The 20,223-nt window shown below is 42.2% G+C and overlaps 1 protein-coding gene across 1 annotated transcript in view; it reads right to left on the minus strand.

Annotated features, from left to right (window-relative positions):
• TENM4 (teneurin transmembrane protein 4) overlaps positions 1-20,223 on the minus strand; it is a 2,254,482-nt gene that overhangs the window by 1,935,560 nt on the left and 298,699 nt on the right. Inside the window, exon 2 of the mRNA XM_084644861.1 lies at positions 17,282-17,332. The gene's annotated coding sequence lies outside the window, so the exon portion shown is untranslated. The remainder of the gene's footprint in view (positions 1-17,281; positions 17,333-20,223) is intronic.

Below are 20,223 nucleotides of genomic sequence, written 5' to 3' on the forward strand. Positions count from 1 at the left end.
TAAAACTGCTTAATGTTTAAGCTGGAGCTGGGAAATGACAAAAGTACTGATTGTTTTCACTTTAACTTCACACTTTGTTCACTTCAGCTATGCTTGCAGTCCTCATATTTTTGATTTCTGTCAGCATTTGAGAGATTACAGTTTACTCATATGATGCTGGCAGACAGCAAATTTTAATCACACCCACTTGAATATTTACATCCAGAAATGTCTATGAAAGACTTCTATTTACCCAATCAGAGAACAAAAATTATACCATGTGACCAATCAAAATAACCAATACAACTCAAATTGCAAACATTGAACATCTTATTATCTCCCCATAGTGCCATCCACCAAACTGTGTTGATTAGACTTTTTCAGAAAATCAGACCTGCTGCAAAAGAATTCTCCAGGGCCACTGGAAAGATGCTCTCTCTAAGTGAATGGGATCTGGAGAAGTCAATGCCTAGGATGGAGAAGATTATCTTTTAAAGAATAATAACTTGGACGTATTATTTTTGTCCTCAGAACTTCCACAAGAAATCACAGCCTATAAATACCATCTACCAAGGCATAGATACATTACCTTTCTCCATCAATTAGCCCACTTTCCTCTCTTCATGGGCGGCAGGTGAAGCTTCTTACTGAGGATGCTAGCAGCCTGCCCCAACCTTCTCCAGAGAAGTCCCCACCTCTTCTGGCTCACTCCTCCTCCCCCATGGCCCCATCCAGGGCAGGAGGGAGGGCTGAGAGCTTGGCCCCATTCGGGGTCAAGCTCTCAACTTCGGCTGGGACCTCTGCGGAGCTCTCTCAGCCCTGACTGGAGCACTGAGCCCGGAGCCCCTCCCCTGTTCCACAGCCCCGCCAGCAGCCCCACCCCATTCTGTCCTTTCCCCTGCAGCCCCGCCCCCATTCCACCCACAACCTTGCCCCTGATCCGCCCCTTCCCTGTGGCCCTGCTCCTCTGTCCCCATGCCGACTCTCCCCCGCAAGGCCTTGCACCCTGCTCGCCCCTTCCCCCTGTGGTCCTGAGACCTGAAAAGCTCTGTGACAGGGCCACAGTGGAGAGCAAGAGCTCCTCCAGCCCCAGGGCTGTGGTTGGGGGAGATTTTTCCAGGGGCCTCAAATCCACCATCTATCTTTCTGCCTCTTTTCTGGTCCTCTACTCTTCCCCCTTCTTACTGTTTCTTTTCTTTTCTTTTTTTTTTCCTAGTCTTACTGTTATTCCATCTCTAGGTTCCCACTTGAGCAACACACCAAATAGCAAATAGTAAACAAAGACAACAGTGTGCTTAACACTGTTAATATCTCTTTTTTTGTTGCATATATGTACATACAGGTTTTCTTTTTTTTTTTTTTTTTTGCTATTCCAGTATGTTAAGAATGTTTGTTTATAACTGATTATTGTTACGTCACCTACAAGGCACTAATATCTTAAAACCGAGTATTTGATACCCACAGTGTACTCCTTATGATCAACATTTTTCAAAAGAAATTGAGTAATGCTGAACAACAATTACATTTGATCGAATTTTTATCTCAGTGTAGACATTTTCGCCTACATTTTCAAATGCGGCTAATGATCTGACGTGCTCAATTTCAGACACATTGATGGGCATAGTTTTCAGACGGTGCTGAGCACCCAATCCTCTGAAAATCAGGCCCCTTCAATACACTTCAAGGTGGGAATCCCAAAATTGACACACCCTAAGATCACTACTCACTTTTGAAAATATTGGCCTCTGTAAACAAAACAATCAACTAACTTGGTCTAATAAATTCTTTACTGTCATCATTCAGTCATCTCTAATCCCAACTACACTAAAGAATCATAAAAATGGGAGGCGGAAAAAACTACCATCTTATCCATATCTCTATCCTCGCAGAATTGTTCAGACTAAGAATGACAAAAATTACACAGCTATAAACCTCTAAAGACTTGAGTAAAGGGGAGAGGGGTAGACTAACTGCAGACTCAGCTCCACACTGAAGAGACAAGTAATTTCAAGTACCTATGAATTAAGAAATTAGAGGTCTTTCAGAGAAGTGGTTTTCTTTGCAAGAAAGTAGAGGCTAAAAGCCAGGAGGCAAAGCTTTTTTGCATTGCAAGGCAGCCCTACCCAACCTATTCAAGCTCATCTTGTGTCTTGGAATCATGTGGCCTTTAATGTGTTTGACATAGGTTCTTAGGAGAAAAATAAAATCTGCGTTGAGGAGGGAAAAAAACCCCTTAATCTATTTTAGACTTCCAAAGTGTTCTGGAATTGGTAGGATATTTTTTTCTCCTCCTTTATGTCATGCTGAGGAAAACTTTCAAATATTTCCACTTTCATCATAAATCCCTTCACAACTTTCATATCTCACATGCATGTTTGTTAACTCTTAAAGGTACTGGTGTCCCACACAGCGTATCTTTGTCTTGTTCTGACAGAGAAATCCATAATCCTGTGTTTATGACACTGTGACTCTGATAGCCAGATTTTGTGCAATTCTGAATGCATCTTCAGTGACCAGTGAAGTCTGGAGGATGGCATGGATTACCTGGAGGATGGCGTGGGTTGCACCCTCAGAAAGTTTGCAGATGACACTAAACTGAGAAGAGTGGTAGATAAACTGGAAGGTAGGGGACAGGACCGGTGTAACCACTAGGCAAACTAGGCAGCTCCCTAGGGCGCCAAGATTTGGGGGCACCAAAAGGCGGTGCCCAAAATTTTTTTTTACACTATTGCTTAGGGGCAGGTACCTGTTAGTCTCCAGCACTTGGGCCATGCCAGGGCCAGCAGCCTCTTCACCTTGGAGTCTCCCCCGCTTGCCCGGGGGCCACTCCTCCTCTCAGGCACCCCGGCCGCTGCAGGGGCAGGTGGGGAGCGTAGGTGCCCTGTGCTCAGGCTGCCTGGCTCCCCCCAAGCGGTGCTTGGTTCCTGCTGCTCTTGGCTGGCAGGTGCGGGGCCCCAGCCAAGCGCAGCCCCTTGCATCTCCTCCGTGGCGTGGCCCCCTGCCCGCATCCTCCCAGGTGGCTGCGGCGGCAGCGGCTGGGGAGCCTGAGCAGAGGAGTGGCCCCCGGGCAAGTAGAGGAGACTCCGAGGTGAAGAGGCTGTTGGCCCTGGCGTGGGCCAAGTGCTGGAGACTAACAGGTACCTGCCCCTTCCCCATCCCGGCACCGCCTGCCCCCCAGCCCAGTGAGTGTTACCTGCCCCACCAGCCTCAGTGCCCTGCCCCATACTGTCAGCCACCCCAAGCTCACTGTGACACCAACACCCTTTGGAAAGGGCCCCCTGATCTTCAAAACAGCTGTCACTGCAGGCCTGACAAACTCATTGCACCCACACATGTCTTACAGGTCACTAACCCACAAAGAGGAATGTGGAAGGGATCTAGGCTAGTAACTTGTCAAGAGTGAGAATCTTTGTGAGATGTGTGCATGGGTAATATTGAAGGAATAATGTGTTTACCTTAAAAGTCTGCTTTACAGACTTGGAGTAGAAATTAGTCACCCGGGGATAATGGCCCTTTGGAGCAAGGGGGATTTGTCAACCTGCCTAACCGGGCTGGTGATGCAATGCAAGGCTTAATTGTTTAGCTTTGCACAATAGTAAGACTTTGAATGGGACACCATCAGAGGCAATGGCAAACAATTGAAACGCCTTAAAGGTAAAAAAGAAACATTACAACAGCTGTTACCCATTCTGACAGGCTGTTTATAATGCTAAGTTTACTAGTTTTTGGAGGTTGTTGGGGGTGGGGGAGGGGTAGAAGGGGGGGTGCAAGGTGGAAGTTTCACCTATGGCACAGAATATCCTTGCACTGGCCCTGGGTAGGGATAGGATACAGAGGGATCTAGACAAATTAGAGAATTGGGCCAAAAGATGTCTGATGAGGTTCAACAAGGACAAGTGCACAGTCCTGCATTTAGGTCAGAACAATTCCATGCACTACTACAGATTAGGGACCGAACAGCTAGGCAGCAACTCTGCAGAGAAGGACCTAGGAGTAACAGTGAATCATAGAATATCAGGGTTGGAAGGGACCTCAGGAGGTCATCTAGTCCAACCTCCTGCTCAAAGCAGGACCAATCCCCAATTAAATCATCCCAGCCAGGGCTTTGTCAAGCCTGACCTTAAAAATATCTAAGGAAGGAGATTCCACCACCTCCCTAGGTAACCCATTCCAGTGTTTCACCACCCTCCTAGTGAAAAAGTTTTTCCTAATATCCAACCTAAATCTCCCCAACTTGAGACCTTTAGTCCTTGTTCTGTCATCTGCTACCACTGAGAACAGTCTAGAGCCATCCTCTTTGGAACCCCCTTTCAGGTAGTTGAAAGCAGCTATCAAATCCCCCCTCATTCTTCTCTTCCGTAGACTAAACATCCCCAGTTCCCTCAGCCTCTCCTCATAACTCATGTGTTCCAGTCTCCTAATCATTTTTGTTGCCCTCCGCTGGACTATTTCCAATTTTTCCACATCCTTCTTGTAGTGTGGGGCCCAAAACTGGACACAGTACTCCAGATGAGGCCTCACCAGTGTCGAACAGAGGGGAACGATCACGTCCCTCGATCTGCTGGCAATGCCCCTACTTATACATCCCAAAATGCCATTGGCCTTCTTGGCAACAAGGGCACACTGTTGACTCATATCCAGCTTCTTGTCCACTGTAACCCCAGGTCCTTTTCTGCAGAACTGCTGCCTAGCCATTCGACCCCTAGTCTTTAGCGGTGCATTGGATTCTTCCGTCCTAAGTGCAGGACTCTGCACTTGTCCTTGTTGAACCTCATCAGATTTCTTTTGGCCCAATCCCCCAATTTGTCTAGGTCCCTCTGTATCCTATCCCTGCCCTCCAGCGTATCTACCTCTCGTCCCAGGATAGTGTCATCTGCAAACTTGCTGAGGGTGCAATCCACACCATCCTCCAGATCATTTATGAAGATATTGAACAAAACCGGCCCCAGGACCGACCCTTGGGGCACTCCCCTTGATACCAGCTGCTAACTAGACATGGAGCCATTGATCACTACCCGTTGAGCCCAACAATCTAGCCAGCTTTCTATTTACCTTATAGTCCATTCATCCAGCCCATACTTCTTTAACTTGCTGGCAAGTGGACAAAAAGCTGGATATGAGTCAATGGTGTGCCCTTGTTGCCAAGAAAACTAACAGCATTTTGGGCTGTATAAATAGGAGCATTGTCAGCAGATTGAGGGACGTGATCATTTCCCTCTATTCGACATTGGTGAGGACTTATCTGGAGTACTGTGTCCAGTTTTGGATCCCACACTAGAAGAAGGAAGTGGAAAAATTGGAAAGAGTCCAGCAAAAGGCAACAAAAATGATTAGGGGGCTGGAACACATGAGTTATGAGGAGGGGCTGAGGAAACTGGGATTATTTAGTCTGCAGAAGAGAAGAATGAGGGGGTATTTGATAGCTGCTTTCAACTACCTGAAAGGGGGTTTCAAAGAGGATGAATCTAGACTGTTCTCAGTGGTAGCAGATGACAGAACGAGGAATAATGTTCTGAAATTGCAGAGGGGGAGGTTTAGGTTGGATATTAGGAAAAACTTTTTCACTAGGAGGGTGGTGAAGCACTGGAATGCGTTACCTAGGGAGGTGGTGGAATCTCTATCCTTAGAGGTTTTTAAGGTCAGGCTTGACAAAGCCCTGGCTGGGATGATTTAGTTGAGGTTGGTCCTGCTTTGAGCAGGGGGTTGGACTAGATGACCTCTTGAGGTCCCTTTCAATCCTGATACTCTATGATTCTATGAATAGGAGGGTTGAAAGCCCTCAGCACCTATCAGAATGCAGCCAGTTATCACAGGTTTTTGACTTGAATCCAGAATCAAAGTGAAAGTGGAACTGAGGTTATTAAATATATAGTATATGATGTATACTATGCAGTTTTACAGTGGTTTAAGAACATTAATTATATAAATATTAATGCCTTTATTACTGAATAAGTTAAAATCCCATTTTAAGGATGTTTCTATAAAGTGTAAATCAAGTCAGTTAAAAAAATGTAATATTTGCAAGCCTGAGCAAGATAAAGGCTCAGGTAGTATCCTTGTTCTTCATGTACTTCGGTCAACATAATTGGATTTTCATCCTCGCAGCGAGAAGAGTACAGGGGTGGGGGGCACCTTAAATTGCTTAGGAAATACTTTAAGTACAGAGGCCACAATAATTTGGGGCTTCTACGTGTGGCAGTTTTAAATGTACTAGTTTTCTGTTTTGTTTTGTTTTTGCTGTTACAGAGCTTGATCCTGTCCCATTCAAATCAATGGAAAAGCTGCCATTGACATGAATGATGCAGGTAACAATATAATGGATGCCTGCATTGTGCTTGGTGCTCTGTCAAAGAAAGAGGGAGACACAGTCTCTTCTCCAGAGATCTTACATTCAGAAGTGACAGACAATGTAGCTCAGGCACATACATTAATGCAGCTGATTATCTGAGTGCCAAAATCCAGTTTAATCTCACAATTTTATCTTCACCATTTTAACATGCTCCTCTTTCGATTCAGAGTAACAGCCATGTTAGTCTGTATTCGCAAAAAGAAAAGGAGTACTTGTGGCACCTTAGAGACTAACCAATTTATTTGAGCATAAGCTTTTGTGAGCTACAGCTCACTTCATCGGATGCATAAATGTGCACGAAACCAAGGTAGGCCACTTCCAGCACAAATCCAGGGTTTAATGCTGTTTGACTCTGCAGAAGAAATCTCATTTAGAGTTTCAATGAAAAGATGTTAGTTGTGTTATGAATGAGAAGAGAGGGAGCTCTAATTTGAAGGGAAGGCACATAGCTGAAAGTAGCAAGATGACACAAAGGGGAATTTAGGACAGCACCATGGGTGATTTTTGCTCTGATATTAAGGGTCTATTCATTTCTAGATGAATACTGTGGTCCTATACTTCCCATCAATCTCAGTGACAAACTGTCTTTAAGATCAGGAAAATACTGTAAACTTATTGGAGAGCAGACACCTTAGTGTACACTATTCTTCTCTTGAACCATATAAACTTTTGCATAATTCCACCTTCAACCACAGTGAAAAATTTGTCACAAAATGAAAGTAGTTTGTATTAGACTGGAAGTGAAGTGAAGTCTGTACTTGTAATACAATGGGGAACGCTTCATTGAGGTTCTTGATTATTGGATCTAGGCTTACAGAAACTTTCATTTCTTAAATACAGATGACAATGGCTAAACAGATGATTTTGAAATAGTGGACCTGCTGACATGTTAGAAATGTTTGGAAGGTTTGGCATACATATGTAGGTGAGAGCTCCTTCATAAGAACATAAGAATGGCCATACTGGGTCAGACCAAAGGTCCATCTAGCCAAGTATTCTGTCTTTCGACAGTGGGTGCTCCAGAGGGAATGAGCAGAATAAGTAATCATCAAGTGATCCATCCCCTGTTGCCCATTCCCAGCTTCTGGCAAACAGAAGCTAGGGACACCGTCCCTGCCCATCCTGGCTAATAGCCATTGATGGACCTATCCTTCATAAATTTATCTAGTTCTTTTTTGAACCCTGTTATAGCCTTGGCCTTCACAACATCCCCTGGCAAGGAGCTCCACAGGTTGACTGTGTGTTGTGTGAAAAAATACTTCCTTTTGTTCATTGTAAACCTGCTGCCTATTAATTTCATACGGTGGCCCCTACTTCTTTTGTTATGAGAAGGAGTATACAACACTTACTTATTTACTTTCTCCACACCAGTCATGATTTTATAGACCTCTATCATATCCCTCTTAGTTGTCTCTTTTCCAAGCTGAAAAGTCCCAGTCTCCTCATAGGGCAGCTGTTCCATACCCCTAATAATTTTTGTTGCCCTTTTCTGTACCTTTTCCAATTCCAATCTATCTTTTTTGAGATGGGGCGATCAGATCTTTATGCAGTATTCAAGATGTGAGTGTACCATGGATTCATATAGAGGGGGTATGATATTTTCTGTCTTATTATCTATCCCTTTCTTAATGATTCCCAACATTCTGTTCACTTTTTTGACTGCCGCTGCACATTGAGTGGATGTTTTCAGAGAACTATCCACAATGACTCCAAGATCTCTTTCTTGAGTAGTAACAGCTAATTTAGACCCCCATCATTTTATATGTATTGGTATATGTAATCTAGGTATTAGGATTGTTTCTCAAAATAGTATGACCTGCAGAAATCAACCATGCAATTTCATGCGGATAATGGATATGGTCATCAGTCAAGCAAAAATCCAATTTGTAGAGTCCTTCACTTTATCATGGCACCCTACAAGGATGCTCTATACAGTAACTCTATGAACTATCCATAATAAATGACCCAAAGGGAAAAGAGATCAATTGTATTTGCAGTTGTTAGGGAAGGTGAATCACCTTTCAGTGTAAAAAGATTACCTAGCTGATGCATATTTAGAGGTGTGAACACAGTTTGCCAAGCAGATGGGCATAAAATACCAGTGATATATTTCTATAAACTTTTTTCTAAGGAACAGCATTGAAGAGATTTAAAAAATGCAAAATCAAATGAGCACTGGAGAAAAGTGATCTCTTCTGGCACTTGCATGGACTGGTCATATCGTTGATATGTACAGCTGGCATAGAATCACACTAAACAGATGGCACACAAGGCACTTCGTTCCCCCATTTCCCAAAGGAGCAAACAGTTGACATAATAGATGTCCCATGACATATGGTAATTTGTAAGGAGGGCACTATCAGGAAGTTTTTGTTTTCAGTATTCTCTTCTTACCCCAGTGAAGTTCTCTATGACTTATTCTTTTCTTCCGCTACCTTCTTCTGCTGCTTTTAGTGGTTATGTCCTTACCTGTTGGCATTTGCAACTCGAACATCAACAGGTACTATCTGCTAGCATGAATGTGACATAAATACCCACTTCCAGTAGCCTTCTCACTGGAGGCTCCTAATTATTGGACTCTTTCTCCAACAGGAATATGTCTGATCCAAAGCCTGGCCACTTATTTATTTGTAGGGCTGTTGGTAGGAGATGTAGAACATCGATTTGGGATATATCTTCCACTAAATGTAGTCCTTGGAACCCTTTGATACTTAGGTGAAATCACATGGAAGTCAATGAAAAGAGTTTCATTTACCTTGTTGGACCTGGGATCAGGATTTCACTCTTCATCTGTTAACTGTTAGTCATTACCATTGGTCCCTCACAGAGAACTGGGTATGTGCTCCCTATCTGGGAGACAGGTGACTTTGTTACTATTCTACCCTATGTAATGTGACGGCCCAGATCATCACATTGATGGGCTCTTTATATATACCTGTATTATATAACAATAATTATAATTATGCATACATAGTCCAGACACAATTAACACATGGTCTATTCCCCTTACAGGAGTGAAGGGGAACCTCTATCATGGCTCCCATGATGGCATCAGAGACATCACTGCTGAACCTTCCTACCCCAAGACCACGTAAGCGGAGGATGAGAGCCATGAAGTATCACTTAGCCCACTAAGGTGAGCGAAATGGGGTTACTGCATGGTATGTTCTGTCTTGAATCACTCAGGAGAATTGATTGCAAGAGTATTAGTTGGTTCAAGTGAGGTGGGAGTGCTGGGTATGTGTAGGTATGGATGGGAGGACAAATGGACTGAAATTCTGGTGTCAAGGTGAAGAGGTGGTACATGAATGTTGATGAGAGCTGTTTGGAGAACAGGACTTTTTTTCTGCAGAAAATGTTTCTTCCAAAAGTTTTTCTTCCATTTTTTATTTTATTTTCTGATATCCCTCTCCCCTCAGACACTTTCAGGAAAAAATATTTAATCAAAAATCCCAATTTTCCTTCAAAAAATTCCAAAGAAAAATGTACAACCTACCCTTCTGTTCAGTATGGGTAGGTGTTTCTTAACTGTACTGAAAACGCCAAATTCTTGTCTCACATAAAACCAGAGTAAGTCCACTGATTTAGGGCTAAGACAAGAATAGCCGCTCTTTTTGTATAATCTAGGAGTGGCCTTTCCAAAAAGCAATCATTTAAGGTATCAAAAATTTCTCTCTCTAAACCTTCTCCCTTTGTGACATGTAACCAGTTTATAGGTGGACAGTTGAAGACCAGGAGAATACTGTTTTTATTAGATTTAGTTGCCTCCTTGATCTCCTTCAGAAGTGTGCACAATATATTTTTTCTTGATTAGGAGGCTGGTAGTGTCACCTTGCTAGTATATTTGTTTTCTTATGAGTTGGCATTTTCCATTCAGATTCTACACTATGTTCTTCTCCACGCAGAAATTTTCTCTCACTATAGTCTATGAAGAATCTTTTAGTGCTACACTCTGACCTCTCTGCAACCTAATCTGTACTTCCTTTATAGTTTACAGTCAGGCATTACAACATCCCATTGATTTGTCATGGTTCAGTAATATCTACTATGTCAAGGTCCTCCTCCATTGCCAGGCATTCTACTGATGTGGCTGCCGGCTGTGCAGACTTTTCCTTTTGATGAGCTCCCACACTATAACGTTGTGACATCATTTAAAGTTATTGTTTTAGGCGAAGAGAGTGAAATGTGATCAATGACACGATGCTTTTATCTTCATCATCAATCCCTTCTCTGCAGTTTTTCAGCCTCCAAGTAACACTCTGGAGAAAATGGAATGGAATAAGTTCACCATGTATTAAAATGCTGGAGAACGTGGGGTAAGGCCACCTTCTGTTCACTGATGTTTAACCACTAACACTCTAATGTCAGTGAGAGGAAGGATGGCACTGGACATTGGCCTGGGACTCAGGAGATAAGAGTTTAGTTTTCCGCTGTGCCAAAGATTTCCTGAATGATGTTAGGTAAATCATTCGATCTCTCTGTGCCCTGGTTTCCTATCTGTAAAGCGGCTCTTAAAATGCAACACGTAACCACCAGTGCAAGTTTTGTCATCACCTATCTAATATTTATGGAAATGTTCTTGATTAAATCCAGTAGAATTGGTGACTTCAGATGACCTTCATGGCTCCAAATTGGAGACATCATACTCAATACCATGACTTCATGAAGGAAATTATTGCAAATTGACAAATTCTTATATATATATAAACCCATGTGAATGGTTGAACTCAGATTAAGATATGACTGATGACTATTAAGACAAATATTTAAACGTCAAGTTTAAACTTCCTTTTCATGTTTTTGAAGTCTTGCATAACTCTGCCATTCTCTACATCACATCTTGTCACATTTCCCTCACCTACCCCTTTCACTCTTACTCATCATGACTGGTTCAATGACCCATTATCCTGCTTCTCCCACTAACCATCTGTGTACCTTTTTCCAAGGGGCCCGCTTCACCTGGAATCCCCTCCCTGATCAGGTTCACCTGGTTACTGTCCTTCCCTTATTCATATACTTCCTTTGCTCAGGGCAGATTGTAAAATTAAGGTTTAGCCCTGTTCTAGACTAGGATAGCTAATGTAACTCACATGCTTTAATAACAGCTATAAAGCCAGTGACTACTGCCAAAGGTTATATTGGAATGCAGTCTCTTCTTTTGCTTTTTAAAATAGGCATGAAAGAAGATAAGTAGAAAATTGCAGGAAAAACTGTCTTGAGGGTTTATCACTTCATATTAGCATTGTTTTCCCATAATTTAGCAGTATCAACCCAGATTAGGAATTATTTTCACAAATACTGCATGAGCCACACTACAATTACTGTAAAACATGAGCATCACAAGTCTTGGTGCCTTAAGCAAGAAACCATCATGCTGTGTCATTATGCCTTCTCATAAATTATACTCATTAAGGGTAGGTGAATAATGGTGGGTAGCAGTAGAGCCAAAGCACTCAGATGATTTTAAGTCTTATTCAGATAATTACTGGGAAATGCTAAAATTTGTCTCCTGTATTTATTCCTGCTGGACACCCAAAGTCATAATAGATCAAATTAACAGTATTTTAAAGTTTTTAGAAGTTCTTAACTCGAGAGCTCTGATTTGCAAATCTTTCCTCTTGGGACTAGCTCTAGTATACTAGAAGAAGTCATGTGAAACCCAGTCAATTGATGACAGACTTGCAAAATGTAGCAGGCAATGTGAAAGGTAGCATCGTCCAGTGAATACGGCATTGGGCTGGGACTCAGGATATCTTTCTGTTCCTGGCTCTAGCATTGACCTTGTGGGAACATTGGGCAAGTCACTTTACTGCTCTGTGCTTCTGTTCCTCCTCACTTCTTGTTCTTCTTGTCTACTCCCATTGTAAATTCTTTGGGGAAATGACTCTCTCACTAAGCGTTTGTACAATGGGGCCCAATCTCAGTTGGAACCGCTAAGTGCTACTGCAATACAAATAATTATTAATAGGGCCCTACCAAATTCATGGTCCATTTTTGTAAATTTTACGGTCATAGCATTTTTAAAATCTTGAATTTCATGGTTTCAGATATGTAAATCTTAAATGTAATGGCGTTGTAACAAACATGAATATGTATTTAAAAATGGCAAAACATAAACATGTAAAGCCCTTAAGACTCAGCGTTTCTCAAACTGGAGGTCCTGACCCAAAAGGGGGTCACAAGGCTATTACAGGGGGGTCACGGTATTGCCACCCTGACCTCTGCACTGCCTTCAGAGCTGGGAGGCCGGAGAGCAGCGGCTGCTGGCCAGGTGCCCAGCTCTGAAAGCAGCGCTACTTCCAGCAGCAGCACAGAAGTCAGGGTGGCAATATTGTGCCCCCCCCAATAGCCTTGTGACCCCCTTTTGGGTCAGGACCCCCAGTTTGAGAAACGCTGTATACTTTTGTATACTTTTACCCTATAATATAGGGTACTTTCACAGCATAGGGTAAAAGTACACAAAATACCAGATTTCATGGGGGAGACCAGATTTCATGGTCCGTAACACGTTTTTCACAGCCGTGAATTTGGTAGGGCCCAAATTATTAATAGTATTTATCCCTAGTTTATCATTTCAGAGCCAACATCTGAAATGGTGGTATGATTTCCAGGAATTAAACATTTCTCTCTTCTATAGAGTCTTCTATAGAGTCATGTCTTATGGTAGAATTCCAGGCAATGGAGATCAGTTAAACGACCTACAACAGGGCAGATTGGAGAGATATGTTGGAAGGATTTTTGAACTATACTACAGAGAATAAAGAAATGCAACATGTTTGTCCAAAAATACTGGCTGCTTTCCCATGAAAGTAACTGCTCCTTTTAGCATAAATACAGTGAGTTTTTAATTAATCAGCATTGCTTGACAGAGGCTAACCCATTTCAAACAAATTACTGCCAACTATCCATTTTTTAACATTACTCAATTAATTAACAGTAATAGTAATAATAATAATAATTGAAAACAGAACTTTCTCTGGGTATGACAAGCGCCCTATTGTGCTAGGCATTGCACATATTAAGGGACATGGTCTCTTCCCCAAAGACAGTACAGTCTAAAGAGACAAGATAGACACAGGATGTGGGAAAAGAAGTATTACCTCCATATTACAGAAGGGCTACTGGGGTACAGAGAGACCAAGGACTTGTCTAAAATAGAAAGTTTTGCCACTGTAACTGCACTGGTGTAATTGAAGTGGCAACCTCCACTCATAGAATCGTAAGTAATCTAGTCCAACCCCCTGCTCAAAGCAGGACCAACCCCAACCAATTCATCCCAGCCAAGGCTTTGTCAAGCTGGGCCTTAAAACCTAAGGATGGAGATTCCACCACTTTCATAGGTAACCCATTCCAGTGCTTCAGCACTCTCCTAGTGAAATAGTTTTTCCTAATATCCAACCTAGACCTTCCCCACTGCAACTGGAGAACATTGCTCCTTGTTCTGTCATCTGCCACCTCTGAGAACAGCCAAGCTCCATCCTCTTTGGAACCCCCCTTCAGGTAGTTGAAGGCTGCTATCACATCCCCCCTCACTCTTCTCTTCTGCAGACTAAATAAGCCCAGTTCCCTCAGTCTCTCCTCATAAGTCATGTGCCCCAACCCCCTAATCATTTTTGTTGTCCTCTGCGAGACTCTCTCCAATTTGTCCACATCCTTTCTGTAGTGGGTGACCCAAAACTGGGCACAATACTCCAGATGTGGCATCACCAGTGCCGAATAGAGGGGAATAATCACTTCCCTCGATCTGCTGGCAATGCTCCTACTAATGCAGCTCAATATACCATTAGCCTTCTTGGCAACAAGGGCAAAATGTTGACTCATATCCAGCTTCTCATCCACTGTAATCCTCAAGTCCTTTTCTGCAGAATTGCTGCTTAGCCAGTCGGTACTCAGCCTGTAGCAGTACATGGATTCTTCCATCCTAACTGCAGGACTCTGCACATGTCCTTGTTGAAACTCATCAGATTTCTTTTGGCCTAATCCTCCAATTTGTTTAGGTCACTCCGGACCCTACCCCTACCCTCCATCATATCTACCTCTCCCCCAGCTTAGTGTCATCCACAAATTTGCTGAGGATGCAATTTATGCCATCTTCCAGATCATTAATGAAGATGTTGAACAAAACCAGCCCCAGGACCAACCCCCTGGGCACTCCACTTGATACCGGCTGCCAACTAGACATCGAGCTGTTGATCACTACCCATTAAGCCCGATGATCTAGCCAGCTTTCTATCCACCTTATAGTCCATTTATCCAATCCATACCACTTTAACTTGCTGGCAAGAATACTGTGGGATTCAGTATCAAAAGCTTTGCTAAAGTCAAGATATATCACGTCCAGCGCTTTCCCCATATTCACAAAGCCAGTTATCTCATCATAGAAGACAATCAGGTTGGTCAGGTATGACTTGCCCTTGGTGAATCCATGTTGACTGTTCCTGATCACCTTCCTCTCCTCCAAGTGCTTCAAAATGGATTCCTTGAAGACCTGCTCCATGACTTTTCTGGGGATTTTGGTGAGGTTCCGCAATGTGGATGTGGACACAGTGGTATATAAGTATTTATACTGATATTGCTTATTCCGGTTAAAGCAGTGAAATAAGCTATACTGGTATAAAGCATCTTTATAATGGTACAACTACACCAGGGCTTATAAATGGTACAACTACTGGTAAAAAATAGCATACCCCTAATTGACAAAGTTTACTTTCCTAGCATAGTCCAAGCCTAAGTGACAGCTAAGTGTTCAACATCACACAGGAGATCTGTGTCAGAGATGGGAATAGAAATCAGCCCTGCTGAACCTTGGTCTATCCCCTTAGCCATGAGACCATTCCTCCCACCCTGCAACCCTGCATTTGTACTGCCTATTTAGAGAATAAATTCAGCAGCATCTGCATGCTCTTCTTCAGTTTGCTCTAATTTATTTTGGCTGAGTCCAGGGCTTCAAGCCGTCTCTGCTCACCTCACCTGGTCCTGAACTGAGCACAGCTCACAGGCTCTTAGCCCCAGTGCCCTTGTATGAATATCGTCCTTCTAAAGGATCCTCCCCACTGTTGCCACCTCTTGTTTACTTAAAGCCTTTTGTTTGTCCAGATGTTTTGTACAATCAGCAACTGTATGACCTGCCCAAGTCACGAATTGTGACACTGAAACTCAACTTACTGTCTACAACTGCCTCTTTAGGAGTTTGGTGACCTGCAAATGCCACAGCCGAGCACGTTCTCCCTTTCCCTGCATACATTAGCTCTGAAGGATATGAAAGAATTCTGTAGAAATGTACAACCATATCAGAATACTTGAAACTTTATGATTTTAATGCTTTCCTTTTTTGGGAAAAAGAATGAATAAAGCATTTAAAAATGCATGGTAACGACCCATTCTCATTACCATTGAGTGGTTTGAAATAAACTTAATTGAATCTTAGTATAACTTTAAGATTGTTATATTTTCTTTTACAGATGCTGAACTTAATAAGAAAAAAAGGGTTAAAACCAATATCTCAGCAAAGGAGGGGTTCTGTGTGTGTTTGTGTTTTAATAATGCCACCTGTGTTCCTTTCCTCTTTATTTCACTTTTTTTAAAGAGCATAATTTTTATTCTTTTGATTTGGTTGACTGGCTTTCCCAAATCATTTTACAAGAAAAAGTTCTTTGAGAAGACAAATAAAAACACTTTCCCATGGAGGCAAAGCTCTATCTGCCCAAATTGTTGCATCTGTTTTGGTCACTCTGCTATTTATAGCCTATAAAAAAAGTCTTTGGGCTTATATATCTCTAAAAAGTCATTTTATTGCATAGTATGCAAATATATTGTCAATCATCAATAAATACCATTCTTCTGCTTCCTCCTTGTATGCCATGTTAAATATTTTAGAATTAAGACTTTATTATACTTACATTACAGGATATGATTTTTTTCAACCCTTAATGTTATTGACATAATGGCAGCTTAAATTATTGCAATTCTTTATACCCAAACATGTAAGAATAAACATAAACATCAGCTTTGTTTATTAAACCCAGAACACATCTTAGCAAATACCTTAACAGCTTCTTGATTGAATTATTAATTATTTAGGCTTGCAGCTGACATCATTATTCATCTACAGTAATGAGAGAGCTTGAGTTTGTTGGTGGCACGTACTGTACTAGTCGATATCACTAAAGCCTATAAAAATTAAAAATAATGGCTAAATGGTCAAATCCCCCCAGTGCTCAAGTAGATACGTCCCACTGTAGGTAATGGAAATTTGTAAGTTATAAATATAATTGCAATATGATTTATAAATAGATTCAATATTGTCAAATATTAATAACACCCTGGAACCTTCACTTGTACAACTTTATAAGGGCACAATCCAATTTCCACTGAAATCAACAGGAACCTTTTCATTGACTTGGATGCTGTACTTCTCAACAAAGTCTTTCAAAATCATGGTTTGGAAAATTTACATATCCGAGAAGTGTGGTACAAATTACAGCGGTGACACTATCAATAACGTAAACAAAGATGGAGCTATTTTTTATGGATTGCCAGGTTGAGACCTATGGTGTGAGATAATTTTCACTGGACATGCAACGTTTCCTACAGAGTTCAAAAAGGGAGGTTGAATTTCATGCCAATGGCATCATTTGAATTTCAAGGGTGACAGGCAACCAGCATCACTGTGAGAAGCTACAAATCATTCTAATTTCTAGAAGGTTCAGTGCTACATTCAACTGGCCTGTAAGTCACCTAGTAATGATGCAAAGGAAGAGGAGTGGGTATTAAGATGTATGCCACATTAGTCGATTATGTAGGAAAATTCACAAAAGTATGCATTTCCTTTAACAAAATTGAATGTTATGCTTAAGGCAATATTGAAAGAATCAGCTGCTGCCAAATGAGAACAAATTATTTAACATAATGTGCCAAAAATAAAATATACAAATTTAATCAATTATTACTTACCAGTGTGTCATTTATATTTTAACGTCAGTTTTCCTTGCCAGTTATTGAAGCCTGAGGAGAGAAGAGGAATAAAAATGCTTGCTGAGTTTTTTTTCATATTATACTGTAATAACTGAAACATAACTACATGGGCCAGATCCCTCAACTGGTGTAAGTCAGTGTAGCTCCATTGACTTTTATGGAACAAACACTGATTTACACCAGCAGAAGATTTGACCGTATGTTTTTAATGTGAATAGTAATATTTTTTCCGCTTCTATAGCACCTTCCATATTGCAATCACAAAGCCATTAATTATACATTATAAACATACATTAATTACACTAGATAAATCTTCTAGACCACTGTGAAGTGTGGAATCTATATTACAGATGTGAGGACTAAAGCACTGAGGTTGAGCAATTTGCTCATGATTGTAGCGTGAGTCAATAATAGTGCTGAGATATAACTCAAGAGTCCTGACTTCAGTCCCCTGATTTATTAAAGTGAAACTAGGTCCTGTCCAGCCCCACTAACTTCAACAACACTCCCACTGACTTCAGTAGGAATTGAATTTGACCCTACACCTACCACCAACCTGAAACTCATTGATATTCAAAGACATTAATTGAGCAGGCTGGGATTTTCCTTCCATTAGCCACAATGTGGAACATGGTATGTAGCATTATCATTAACAAAGAGGCCTTAAAAAAATATCACTCATAAGAATGTAAAAATGGCCCTACTGGGTCAGACCAAGGGTCCATCTAGCCCAGTATCCTGTCTCCCGACAGTGGCCAATGCCAGGTGCCCCAGAGGGAATGAACAGAACAGGTAATCATCAAGTGATCCCTCCCCTGTCGCTCATTCCCAGCTTCTGGCAGACAGAGGCTAGGGACACCATTCCTGCCCATCCTGGCTAATAGCCATTGATGGACCTATCTTCCATGAATTTATCTAATTCTTTTTTGAACCCTGTTATGGCCTTGGCCTTCACAACATCCTCTGGCAAGGAGTTCCACAGGTGGACTGTGAGTTGTGTGAAAAAATACTTCCTTTTATTTGTTTTAAACCTGCTGCCTATTAATTTCATTTGGTGACCCCTAGCGCTACTCTGAAATCTAGTTCTTGTGTTATGAGAAGGAGTAAACAACACTTCCTTATCTACTTTCTCTATACCAGTCATGATTTTATAGACTCAATTATATCTCAATTATATCTCCCCTTAGCCATCTCAGTCTTATTAATCTCTCCTCATAGGGCAGCTGTTCCATATCCCTAATAATTTTTGTTGCCCTTTTCTGAACCTTTTCCAATTCCAATATATCTTTTTGGGGATGGGACGACCACATCTGCACACAGATTCAAGATGTCGGCATACCATGGATTTATATAGAGGCAACATGATATTTTCTGTCCTATTATCTATCCCTTTCTTAATCATTCCCAGCATTCTGTTCACTTTTTTGACTGCCGCTGCACATTGAGTGGATGTTTTCAGAGAACTATCCACAATGACTCCGAGATCTCTCTCTTGACTGGTAACAGCTAATTTAGACCCCATCATGTTATATGTATAGTTGGGATTATATTTATATATATAGTTGGGATTGTTTTTTTTATTTATTTATTTTTATATGTATAGTTGGGGTTATAAATTACTGTCGTAGAAAGAGACAGCCTGAGACATGAGGCCTGGTCTATGGTTTAAGGCCTGAACTGAAGTAGTCAGGCCCTGCTGATATAAAGACAAGTTAGCAAAAGTCAGGCCGTAAACAGAAGTCAGTCCCTGCTACAAAACCTGCCCACTTGCAAGTTCACAGAAGCTGGTAAGAACAGTGCGGGTGTTGCAAAAATACAAGCACTCCAAGGCACACATTCCAGAAGGGTGGTATCAGAACATCCCCTTTCAAGGTTATGGCGTAAACACACTCCCCAAAGATGATACAAGGACACACTGACCCCCTCTTAAAGATTAGGTAAGATGAAGCATGATGGATAGAGATGTTTTGATCAAACCAACATGTACAAGGTAAAGAGTGGTAACTAACCATGTCAGATGGGCAATAGATAACTTGTTTGGGTCAGTGTATAAAGAGGGGTCTCAGAGGGGATGTCTTTGTCCAGCTGAGGGGGGAATGGAAAGTCCCACCATTCACTGAGCCTAGTCCATTGTCATGGGTATACATATCTTAGTGTCCCGGAAGCTATTACTGGGCTTCGTCGATAATAAACCTGGACGAGTGCCTTCAGTATGGAACAGAGTCTGTGGTCTTTTTGGGCAGTTTGATCGAGGTCTGCTATATCAGCTATCTGTACAGAGGTAGGACAGCACAGACCATGAATACAAACATGCAGCCAACAACTGAGTACAGTTACCACTTCCAGTCCCCAGTTGTTTCCATTTTTTTTATGTGCAGCTGGAAACAGGGGATTTGAATGGAAGTGCTCCAGCAACCTTCACTATAACTGTCCACTCAGGAATCAGTATACTAACTACTGAAATGCTGACCCCTCTGCGATGCAACACAGCAGCACTGTGAAATGATTTAGAGCAGGGGTGGGCAAACCTTTTGGCCTGAGGGCCACATCGGGGTTCCGAAACTATATGGAGGGCCAGGTAGGGAAGGTTGTGCCTCCCCAAACAGCCTGGCCCTGCCCCCTATCTGCCCCCTCCCACTTCTTGCTCCTGACTGCCCCCCTTAGAATCTCTGACCCATCCAACCTCCCCTGCTCCTTGTCCCCTGACCGCCCCGTCCCGGGACCCCCCCACCCCTAACTGCCCCCGCTGGGACCCCCATGCCTATCCAACCACCCCCTGCTCCCTGTCCCCTGACTGCCCCCTGGGAGTCCCTGCCCCTTATCCAACCCCCCATGACCTGCCCCCTTACCATGCCGCTCAAAGCACCAGGACTGGCAGCTGTGCCGCCCGGCTGAAGCGAGCCATGCCGCCTCCCAGTCTA

Source organism: Lepidochelys olivacea (assembly GCF_965140295.1).
Source record: "Lepidochelys olivacea isolate rLepOli2 genome assembly, chromosome: 1".
Classification (NCBI taxonomy): Eukaryota; Metazoa; Chordata; order Testudines; family Cheloniidae; genus Lepidochelys; species Lepidochelys olivacea.